This window comes from Cucurbita moschata, unplaced genomic scaffold (genome assembly GCF_002738365.1).
Source record: "Cucurbita moschata cultivar Rifu unplaced genomic scaffold, Cmos_1.0 Cmo_Scf00040, whole genome shotgun sequence".
NCBI lineage: Eukaryota > Viridiplantae > Streptophyta > Magnoliopsida > Cucurbitales > Cucurbitaceae > Cucurbita > Cucurbita moschata.
In genome coordinates, this window is record NW_019268556.1 from 1,639,109 (window position 1) to 1,650,599 (window position 11,491).

An 11,491-nucleotide genomic window follows, 5' to 3' on the forward strand; every position below is an offset into this window, starting at 1 on the left:
TATATATATATATATATATATATCTATATATATATATATATATATATATATATATATATAAAACTCTTTTTCTTTTTTTTTTCTCAAATTTTGTCAAAATCCGTTCTTAATTATGCACGTAATACCAACCTTCCTTAACAAGGCAAGAGTATATTCACGTTAATATGAGCGTTAAAAGTATCTATTAAGATTATATAAACTTTGTAATTAATTGCACTTTAAGAAAATAATATTTCTAACAAACTCTGGACTTTTGTTCCATCTCCAACCGCTAATAACATCTGAATATGATACTTGAGTAGAAGTGGATCACATGAATGAACCATAACAACGTCTGAATAGAATTGATTTTGAGAATAAGATGACAAAGAAATACTTATATAATTGAAAGTACAAGTGCACCTTTCTTTTGAGGGCTGAATCATAAAAATTGTAAAGTTAAGTGTGACTTGCTTGGACCAATTCTATATTGGGTGACCTCTTCCTTCTTTTTTTAAATAAATATGTGAGTGATAACAAAACATATTGAAATGACTTATGTTCGTCTGTAGGGATAATTTTCACTCTTAGAAGCGAGACGTAACATGACAATGTCGTAAAAAAATGTCCAGAAATCCAAATTTCTTATCCTAGGTATTATATTAACATGTCAATTTTTTAAGAATTCTAAGACACGAATGTAACAATGATACATTTGTTAAAATTGTTTAAATATATTATATATTAAAGTTTTCAACTTGATTTTAAAGTGGGTTGGTCAATCGTTACCTCCACTCCTCCGTAGGGTTTTTTTTAGTTTTTCCCTTCAATTATGTATTTTTTTTTTCATGAAGTAGAAGAAGTTCTTAATTTGGTGGAATACGTCGGTATAGATCCTTACAAACGTTGAGGGCAAGTCAAGCCAATTTCAGAAATATGATAGAACGTTTCTTAAGGCCAAACAAGCAAGTAGTCTTATTATCGGCATGGTTAGAACTAATGTTGTATGTTAATACGTGCCACGTGGTTCTGCACACGTCATATATATTTGATGTATGTGAATTGTTTATGAAATGATATGACTAGGATATGATATGTATATGTTACAATATATGAACTGTATGATAACTATTATTGTATGATGCGTTCGATGCTTTGTTTGAAGTAGGATATGGGAGGACGTTACAAACACAATGTATCAATATGGCTAAGACATCTTCATGGAACGATATGTCTTAGGATCGCACAATAATGCACACAATCCGTCTTATAAACACAAATAAACAGGAGAGAGAGAAAATGCAAGAAGACAATTGACTAAAAGTTTTGTATTGATGTACGAGAATACAAAGAATAGAGAAAATACATCTTGTAACAATGGTTTTAGCTTACTATATATATATATACAATTTTACCACATATAACCCTCTACTATATATAACTATTATGATATATATCTTTGTCTCCTTTTTATTATAGAATATATAACCATTTTCCATATATAGTATTACTATTTTGAGTAACCTATAATATATATGACCATTTTGAATATATAGTTTTAGTATAAGAGTTTAGTAATGGATAAATAAACAGGTAGACTCCATAACTCGACCATCAAACTTTCATTACGTATAAATTGGTGATATCAGCCTAAATTAATCAGGTAAGTGGCCTTACTATTGACATGGTTATATTTTATGTTGACACGTGTCCGTGGTTCTGCACGTGTCATATATATTGATATGTGTGAATTTTTTATGGATTGATATGCTTATGATATGTATATGTTATAATATGTGAATTGCATGGTAACACTTAGAGTATGAGGTGTTCAATGATATGTTTGAGATATGATATGAGAAGGATGCACTAAACGTAATGTAATGACAGGAGTAAGATATGTTCATGAAACATTAAGGTTAGATTACGTATCGAAGTGCTATGTATATAAGAGATTGATAAAAACGATTTAGTCACGTTCGATTGATAAAAGAATATGGTTAGATTATGGGTAGAAAGGAATAAGATTATGATAGATTGATAGAACGATAGTGTTAGGATACATTCATGTAACGAAATGAATGTGATAGGTATAAGAATATTAAAGTTATGATAAGTCAGGGAGCGATATGACCATGAAATGTTGTGATATGATATGAAATATGTTATGGTACGAGATATGTAATAAATTGACATGTTTATAATATGATATATTGTGATGCAATATGTTATGGTATGATATGTCTATGATGAAAATTGTTATGTTTGGAAGCATGAAATGTTGTCGTAACGGTTACTAGTTCTATCGGATGTCCGGCCTAAGGAGCTCCCAAAGTATGCTTGCCCGACAAGAAAAGTGGCCCAATGATGTGTGAACTGACTGGTGAGTTCATACTCGCACGTATGGACTGTGTGTAGAGTATATGGTACACATCCAAGTTACCCATTAGGATAGTGCCGTAGGAAAATAGACTGTTATGATAGGTCCTGTCATTGAATTCGCATGTTCTTGCATTTAACATCGAATAGCGGGGTCACTAACTGAGTATTTCTTTAAATACTCAAGCCACGTACTACTTATATTTCAAGTTAAGGCAAGACATTCTTGTACGACATTGCAACTCGAGACCATGACGCATGATAGGGTAGTCATGTTTATTTTCTTAGACTTAGGCTAGAATAGGATGTTTACAATTTAAACGTTTTTTTATTTTATTTAGTCTTTTGTTGTGTCGTTTTTAAAGGTGTTTTCAAAACACGTATGTCCATGGCTGTGTTTTAAGGTGAAGGTGATGTTTTATGAAAATTTAAATGAAGTATTTCTGCATTCAATGTTCATGATAGGTATACAGTGACGACCTTAGATTAAGTAGAAAATTTCAGATGGTTACACATATATTATCATTTTAAATAATCCATTTTTTTTTAGTGATCTTGTAAGAAACATATATGTTGAGCTCAAAGTCCAATATGTTAGAAACAACTTGTAGTAATTACTTTAATCTTAGAGTAACTTAAAGTATTGGAATAGTGTTTTAATCTTCACATACAAATCATCAATTATCAAAAATTATTTGAAAAATCAACTAAGCGTAAGAAAATTTTTCATAACTTTGTTATAAAACCTTTGATTTTCTTCTTCTTCATCAAATGTGTTCAAAAGTTGATCTCCCTTCGTCATTATTTATATGAGTGTAGAAACCTCTCTCTAGCAAATCCGTTATAAAAACTTTGAGGGAAAACTCGAAAGGGAAACTCCAAAAAGAACAATATCTGTTAGTAGTGACTTGGTCTCTTACAAGACACTTCTACGCAACTCATTCTAACACCTTTGATTGATAGTTCCAAAAGACTTTGTAAGCTTGACTTTGTTCATCAATACTTAAGAGTCTGATATTTATAGTTTTAATTGAACTCTACTTAAATTGATATAAACGCGGTCTTATAATAAAAGTTAATGGAGCGTCCCTCCATTAGGAGATGGCGTCAAATAAAATTTTTTGGTTGAGATAATAGTTGTATTGTTTAAGTCAAATATTTGAGACTAGTGTTACTTGAAATTGTAAGTATATTTTTTAGTTTTAAATTTAAAATAATTTTTTAAAATTGTATTAAGCATGTATATTGTGAACTTTATTAAATTAATTTTAATATGTTGTTATTTTTTAAATTTATTTTGGTGGTTTAATTTTTTATTAAATTAATGGTAACAAGAGAGAACCCTTGATTTTGGAAGCCTATCAAATACGCTTTGATCGCACTTTCGGTCTCGCGGTTTCCCCCCTCTCCCTTCGGTCGAGCAGTTCGCTTCTGTTCCTCTGTGTGGGCCGTCAACTGAAGGCCTTTCGTTCGGTCGGGGGGACATCTCTCTTTCAAGGAGGCAGCGGGGATTCGACTTCCCCTGAGGGTAGGGTACTACGGAAGGAAGTCTTTCGGATTGACTTCCCTTCCGGTTGGTTCAGTAGCGAAGGGAGAAGTGAACAAGAACTTCCTGTTCTGTCTCATGAATCGGAAGGTGAAGGGGAAGTACTTCCATCTGGTGAAGTAGTGAGGTCTCTCTCGATTAAGAAATTGCCTATAGCCAAAAGTATCCCAAAAAATAGGGTAAAGATACACTTTTATCTCCTGTATGCCAGTACGGTAACTAGCCACGGGAGACTCCCTTCCCTTCAGATATGAAACGGATCCTATGTCATTCGACGCTGGCTCCAAATCGGAAAGTATGAGATAACTTATTCTCATATCTCATCTTTAAAAATGTGTATTAAACTAAGGATTTGATTTCTCTTTTTCGTTCTTATATTCATTGTGATTTCTTTCCCTTGGTTAAAACGTCTTATTAGGTGAAAAAAATTAAAGTTGCAGTTAGTCAAAATGTCTTCATAATTAAAGAAACGTAAGATTAACTTATTCTCATGACCATGTTTGACGCGTGTTGAACATGGGTGTATTAGACACTTACCGTACAAAGTAAATATAAATCCAACATTTGTTAGACACTATCAAACACTTGACTTCTAATAAAATATTTTAATTAATATGTCATTGTCAGATTCGTGTCTTGAGTTTTTAGAAAATTGATATGTTAATATAATTTTTAAGACTCGAGATCTGGATTTGGCCCTTACGAACCCAAGTCGTTTTAACATGCTTTGTTCTCACTTAAAAATATTTCAAAAGGTTGCCCAATATAGAATTGGTTCAAGCAAAAATACGCTTAATTTTGAAGTTCATATGATTGAGCCACGGAAAACAAAGGTACACCTTCTACTTTTGGTTCTTTTAAATATTTCTTAGTTATACTATCCTCAGAATCGATATTATTCAAATGTTGTTTCGGTTCATTCATGTGCTACTCTTTTACTCGAGTGTCATGTCTTTCGTAACTATCCAAGTGTTTGTATAATAAATGTTTCATACTTACGCTTATAAAAGCTTAAGCGATGGTTTAAACGAGAGTTCCAAAGCTCGATGATCTTAACATTTAATAACTTAATAAAAATTAGTATAAGTAAATTAACCATCGGAGATGAAACAAAAGTTCAAAATTTCTTAGAAATATTATTTTGGAAAGGAGTGCTCTCTCGAGTGTCATTAACTACAAAGTTTATAATCTTAATAAATATGTTTAACGCCCATATTAACGTGAATATATTCTTGCCTTGTTGAAAGTCATGATGAACATTATTTTGCGCTATCGAGTTAATAGATTATATTAAAATTTTGGAAGATAATAAGTATATCCAATCAGATAATTTATATAATACTCTAATATGCATAATTAAGAGTTGAGTTTCACAAATTTGAGGAAAAAAAAATAGATAAATATATTATAACTATGTGATTATTTTATTGTGGTCTATGCCAGTAACGCCCATATAGAGAGAGAGGGCTTAGTGTAAGAAGGGAGAGCAGTCTAAGGCTTGTTGTAATCCTTGAGGACATCTTCAAACGATATGAGAGTGGACCATTTCCAGGGACCCAAAAATTTGACCTTTGCAATATATGACCAAGGAATACCATTATCATCTCTAGCTTCTATTACAATAATAAACAATTTTGGGCCATCGTCTATATTGAAATCGAGCAGAGCATACAGACCATTTACCACACGCTTGTAAATTAACCAACTTGGACGATTCTCGTCAAGCGCTTTCATCACAAACCTTGCAACTCTTTGCACTTCATCTTCATTGACATCCTTAATCGGAACAAAATTTAAATTCAACATTTCTCCACAACTCATTTCGGAACACCTTTGATAGTTAATTTCCACAAACTTGCTTTGCTTATGAATACTTTGGAGTTCGATATTTATAGTTGTTGAACGCTATTCAAATTGATATAACCGAATCTTAAAACAAAGACCAATTGAGCATTTCTCGATTAGGAGATAGCTTGGAATCAAATTCTTTAGTTTAGATAATGGTTGCATTGTTTTAGTCAAACTACCGAGACTAGTGTATTACTGGTACAAACTTTTTGTAGGTATATTTTCAGTTTTAGTAATAAATTACATATTAGCCTAGTAGATATCCACATGTTTTACTCTAGACTCTAAAACGTTCGGGCCTAGCCTCTACTGTTACCTAAGTATCTATGATACTTTGAAGTTCCTAACAGCTCATAGTCACTCCGTGTTTAAATATGGTTCACAATTTTCTTGAGTCTCGTTCACTTTAAAAGAAAAAATAATGTTTGTAGACTAATTTTTAATTTACTAATATTATTTTTATTTATCCAAAATTGATTTATTTTCAATTTTTAAAATATATTTAATAATATTCTAAAGTAAGTTTGGAGTGAAATGCATAGGCTATACATATTTATTGTTGAAATTAATAGACTCAAATAAATGGTTGGAATAATAAATATTTACTGAATTTAAATATACAACTTAGTTTAATGCTTGGAAATTAAATATTTTTTTTATATGATAAAAAATAAATACACAAAATTATTGTAGTGGACCGTTTTTAAAACTTTGAAGGCAAACAAATTTATTAATTATTTTGTACCATTAGGTTTACAATTTTTTTAATATTATTTCCGACTTATAATTATTCAAATTATCTAAATTTTAGAGTAAGGCCGAGTCAAGTTCGGTTAGATAGTTAAAAAAAATTTAATGGGAGAGACAAAAATACTATCAAACTCAAATCTTTGAGTTACGATGTTGAGAATGAAAAACGCGTGTAAGGATTGAAAACAAACTTATTCACAAGTCATTGGGAAAACGTGAGATTTTCGATGAGCCGTCAGAAATCTCGTGTTTCTATCTGACTCCATGAGGCCACACTCCCCTTAATGCCCCTCAACGCTCCAAAACGACTCTGTACTCCGACCATTCGAGAGAAACCGGATCACAAGAGAGAAAACACCTAATGAAAACAAAATTGTAAACATAATGGTATTAATGATTAAAAATCAGGTTTTTATTTATTACGCTATTAACGATAAAATAATATGACGAAAATAATTACATTTTAAAGTAAACAGACAAAATAAATGATTTAGTAAGTTGAAGATTGAACCACGACCTTACCCTAAACTTAAAACCGTTTGAAAAAAAAGTGAGTATTAAAAATATTGCGTAAGAAATTCTAAGTAAGAAACTCCTATACTGGATTAGTACGTGTATATAGCAATAAAAATTCTTACACAAAACTAGAACTTAATTCGAGATGGGTATTCCCATGACTTGGAGACTGTCTAGTCAACAATGGAATCAACTTGGAGGTTGGTCGAAAATGCTCATTGTTCAATTGTTGATCGTTGGTCGGAAGGAGAAGGAGAGAACGTGTGGTCACCAAAGGCTAGCTACTGTTATGGAGTCGATAGAAGCATGGTTGTCGATTGTCGTTTCTTACTGCTGACAAAAGTGTCACCATCGTCGCAAGCTTGCTGAAGCAGTCGTCACATCCTACTGTCGTTTGTTGTTCGATGGATCAACAGAGAAGAAACAAGATGCATGAATTTTTTTTTATATAATTATTGAATTTTGATTTAGTTGATTCATTCTTCCAACACTTTTTTAATTTAGTTATGAAATTTGAGATCTACTCACTAGCCAATTGCTCTACCACCTCAATTTATTTTATAATTTTTATTTAATAAGATATTTTAAAATATACAATAACAACGAGAATATGAGTAATATAAACTTTGTTAGATTATAATATGATGGTAATGTATTATACATATAAACAATAGAATTATTGGTTATTGGATATAGTAGTGACACAAATATTCATGAAAAGCTGCCTATCCATGCCTTCAATTTCAAAAGCTATTCATTGTACCTTGAGATTGAAGCTAAGATATTTTGGGCTTCTAAAAACCTACATGACACCAATTGCACTCATTCTTGTTCCTACATGTTTAGAGGTGGATTGCCCACAATTTTCTAGGACTCGAGGTCTAGGACTCGAGGTCTGAAAGTGGTTGGAACTCGAGTTTCCTTAAATTGTTGGGACGAGAGTTTAAATTTTAATTCAAGCATGGGAGGAAAATTGTCTACTAAGACTTGCTCCATTGTTTTTCTAGAAACTTAAAGACGATACTAGTGAAGGACATGAAAGTTAACAAGCTCGAAGTTGGGAGAGTTTTGAGAAATACGATTACATCTAAGAATTTTGTACTTTTCTATAAATGAAAAATTTCCCCTCCATACTTAATCTCTTTGGACGAGACTGAATTTTACGAAGATAATTGAAACAAAACTAGTGAAAGAAGTTAATGGTGAGGAGCATTAGAATTGGTCCACCAATAGGTTGATTTTTCTAGTTAAAAGAACAAAAAAAACACGCTAAAAGTTGGAGTGCCACAGAGATAGTCATCCCTCGAGCCTATACCTACCGTGTTAGGGTGAAGAGAGGAATAAGTTTGAAGAAGAGCTCGAGGGGGTGAAAAGCACTTCAAGTTCTTGGGTTTCCGAAATAGTGTAAACAGAGGTATTTCGAATCATTACTATTTGACTCGGAAAGATCAAACGTCATTGAATTCCAAGTTTGTGAGCGCTCCTTCTTCCTTGAGCGATATCATCGTGCACGGTTGATGATTTTGAGTGAAACCAAATTCAGGAGCTTCCTTGATAGTAGGGTTATAGGTTTGAAGAAGGAACCATCATGAGATATATCCTTGAAGAAGGAACTATAATGAGATATATCCTGGAACCATCATGAGATATATCCTATATCAAGCTAACTGATCGAGATTTAAGAATTTCTTATCAGAGTTACATATGCATATATACATATAACAATACCAAGCAAAATCAAAGGACCAATTTTCTTTTAAACAGTGGGCTTACCTACTTGTAATCAACTTCGGATCATTTCTCGTCTTGACCATGATGCTTATTTACCTGAGTATATAGCGTGTAATTTTTTCCATAATACTATTTTGGATCGCTGCTTCTCATGATCTTGGTGGTTAATTACCATATCACACAACGTGTAATTTTTGACAAAATCATTTTTACTAAAACGAAGGCTCAAACTTGTAAGGTGACTTTGATGGTTAATTGCTCAAGACAAAACGTATAATCTTTTCAGGACTAAAATTCTTACGTAGCTTCTGTAATCTTTCCAGAATTTTTCATATTTTTCACATTATCACAAAATCATGTAATCTTTTCTTACGCAGCTTCAACATCTTCCCAATCCAATCTCCTAATGTCGCTCATTGCCGGTTTCTCATACTCTCACTCTACCGCTCGCTAACTTGTCCACGCTCACCATCGAGGCATCCGTCCCCTTCTGCTTGATGGTTTTGTAAACACCATTTTCCTAGTACAAAAGACCTCCACTTCTTTAGCTAAAATTCTTATTTGTCTTTTCTCATAATTTGGGTCATCATCTACCTATAAGAATTCGCAATCTACGACGTGTGTAAAGTTATCCAACTTAAGGACGAAGCAATAATCTCATGTTTCTTTCGTAAATATGAGGTAGAAATCTTACTTTTTGAGTTACTTTACTACTCTAATTAGTTATCTCTTCATAACATCATTAAATGTTAATAACAATCATATATTATCCAACACATCTTTATATTATGACTGAGACCACCAATTTTTTAACTTCCGAAAGCTATTGATGTTCAATATATCGCCACGTGGGCCAATTCTTTCCTCTTAAATGCTAGAGCTATTACGCTCTCTAAATAAATGCTAAGGAGTGTAAAGTCTTGGCTTAGTCGTTCATGTGCCTATGGCTCGGTCTACCTCAACTTTGCTAAATTGTCTTGTCCATACTTCTAAGAATTGCAAGTAGATTCAAGGTTCATACTTTTTATTGAAATCAATGCTTTCCTCGTAAGCTAGTCTATAGAGTCTATAACCTAAATCTCTAACACCAACTATAACAACACTAAATTTCTACTTACGTAGAGTTTTTACTGTCATCATAACATAATCATTTTGTGTGGAAATAAGCTTTTAAACTTTATCATAACATATAAAGTTCATCTTTAAACACTGTCATCAACTTACTTGTTCGAAACATCTTTAAAACGATACATCGACATACTAAATGAAATAAATAACCATTAAAATTAAAAAACCCTATTCTAACCTAAGTCTAAGAAAATAAGTACAACTACCTTATGCATGTGTCGTGACGCTGTTGTCAGCCGTATTGGGACGCCTTGCCTTTACCTGAAAACGAGAGTAGCACATGTCTTGAGTATTTTAAGAAATACTCAGTAAGCGATGCCCCTATCAGGGTTAAATACAAACACATACAATTTCATGAATGAGATCTATCATAACAGTCTATTTTCCTACAGCGGCTATCCTAAATGGGCAATTGGATGTGTACTTAATTTCTCTACACACGGTCCACACGTGCGAGTATGGACCCACCAGTCGGTTTGCACACTTCCTAGGCCCCTTTTTGGATGGGTGAGAGTTCTCTAGTAGTTGTTGATGTTGAACACCCATTAGGAATAGTGACCGTCATGGCAGCATTATGGTAAACATAATGATCATTTTCCTGCCTCATAGCGAACGCCTCTGTATTATCATAAAAGAGAAGGGATATGTAACGACCCAAAATTTTCTACTTAATTTAAAGTCGCTACTGTAACGTACCATAAACATTGGATGCAAAAGACTTCATTTAAATTCCATAAAACATAACTATCTTAAAACACAGCCATGAGCTTACCTGTTTCGAAAATATCTTTAAAACGATACAACAAAAGACTAAATAAAATAAATAAACGTTTAAGTTAAAAACATCCTATTCTAGCATAAGTCTAAGAAAAATAAATACCACTATCTTATGCATGTGCCATGATCTCGAGTTGTGCGTGTCATCCTTGCGTAGGGGCCATGCTAATCTTCTATCGTTTCAATTTTATCGGATGTCCCCAACTATGTTAATAGAATCCTCAAATATCGAACAAAGAATTGTGAGCCTCAAAGGTGTAGTCAAAAGTGACTAAAGTGTCGAACAAAGAGTGTATTTTGTTCGAGGGCTCCAGAGAAAGGAGTCGAGACTCGATTAAGGGGAGGCTATTCGAGAGCTCCATAAGCCTCAGGGGAGGCTTATAGTGTACTTTGTTCGAGAGGAGGATTGTTGAGAATTATTGGGAGTGAGTCCCACATTGGTTAATTTAGTGGAAGATCATGGGTTTATAAATGAGGAGTAGTATCTCCATCGGTATGAGGCCTTTTGGGGAAGCCCAAAGCAAAGTCATGAGAGTCGTGAATCCTAACATGGTATCGTGATAGTGGTATTTAGGCTTATTTATTTTATTTAGTCTTTTGTTGTGTCGTTTTAAAGATGTTTTCGAAGCACGTAAGCCCATGACTGTGTTTTAAGATAAAGGTTATGTTTTATGGAATTTAAATGAAGTTTTCCGCATTCAATGTTTATGGTAGGTATATAGTAGCAGCGACCTTAAATTAAGTAGAAAATTTCGGGTAGTTACAAATGGTATCAGAGCCAGACACCGGACTATGTGCCAGCAAGTAGGCTATTTCCCAAAGGGGGTAGACACGAGA

At 33.0% G+C, this 11,491-nt stretch overlaps 1 pseudogene; it reads right to left on the bottom strand.

Annotated features, from left to right (window-relative positions):
* Positions 1-10,766: 10,766 nt before the first annotated feature.
* LOC111432798 lies at positions 10,767-10,859 on the bottom strand (annotated as a pseudogene).
* Positions 10,860-11,491: the final 632 nt, after the last annotated feature.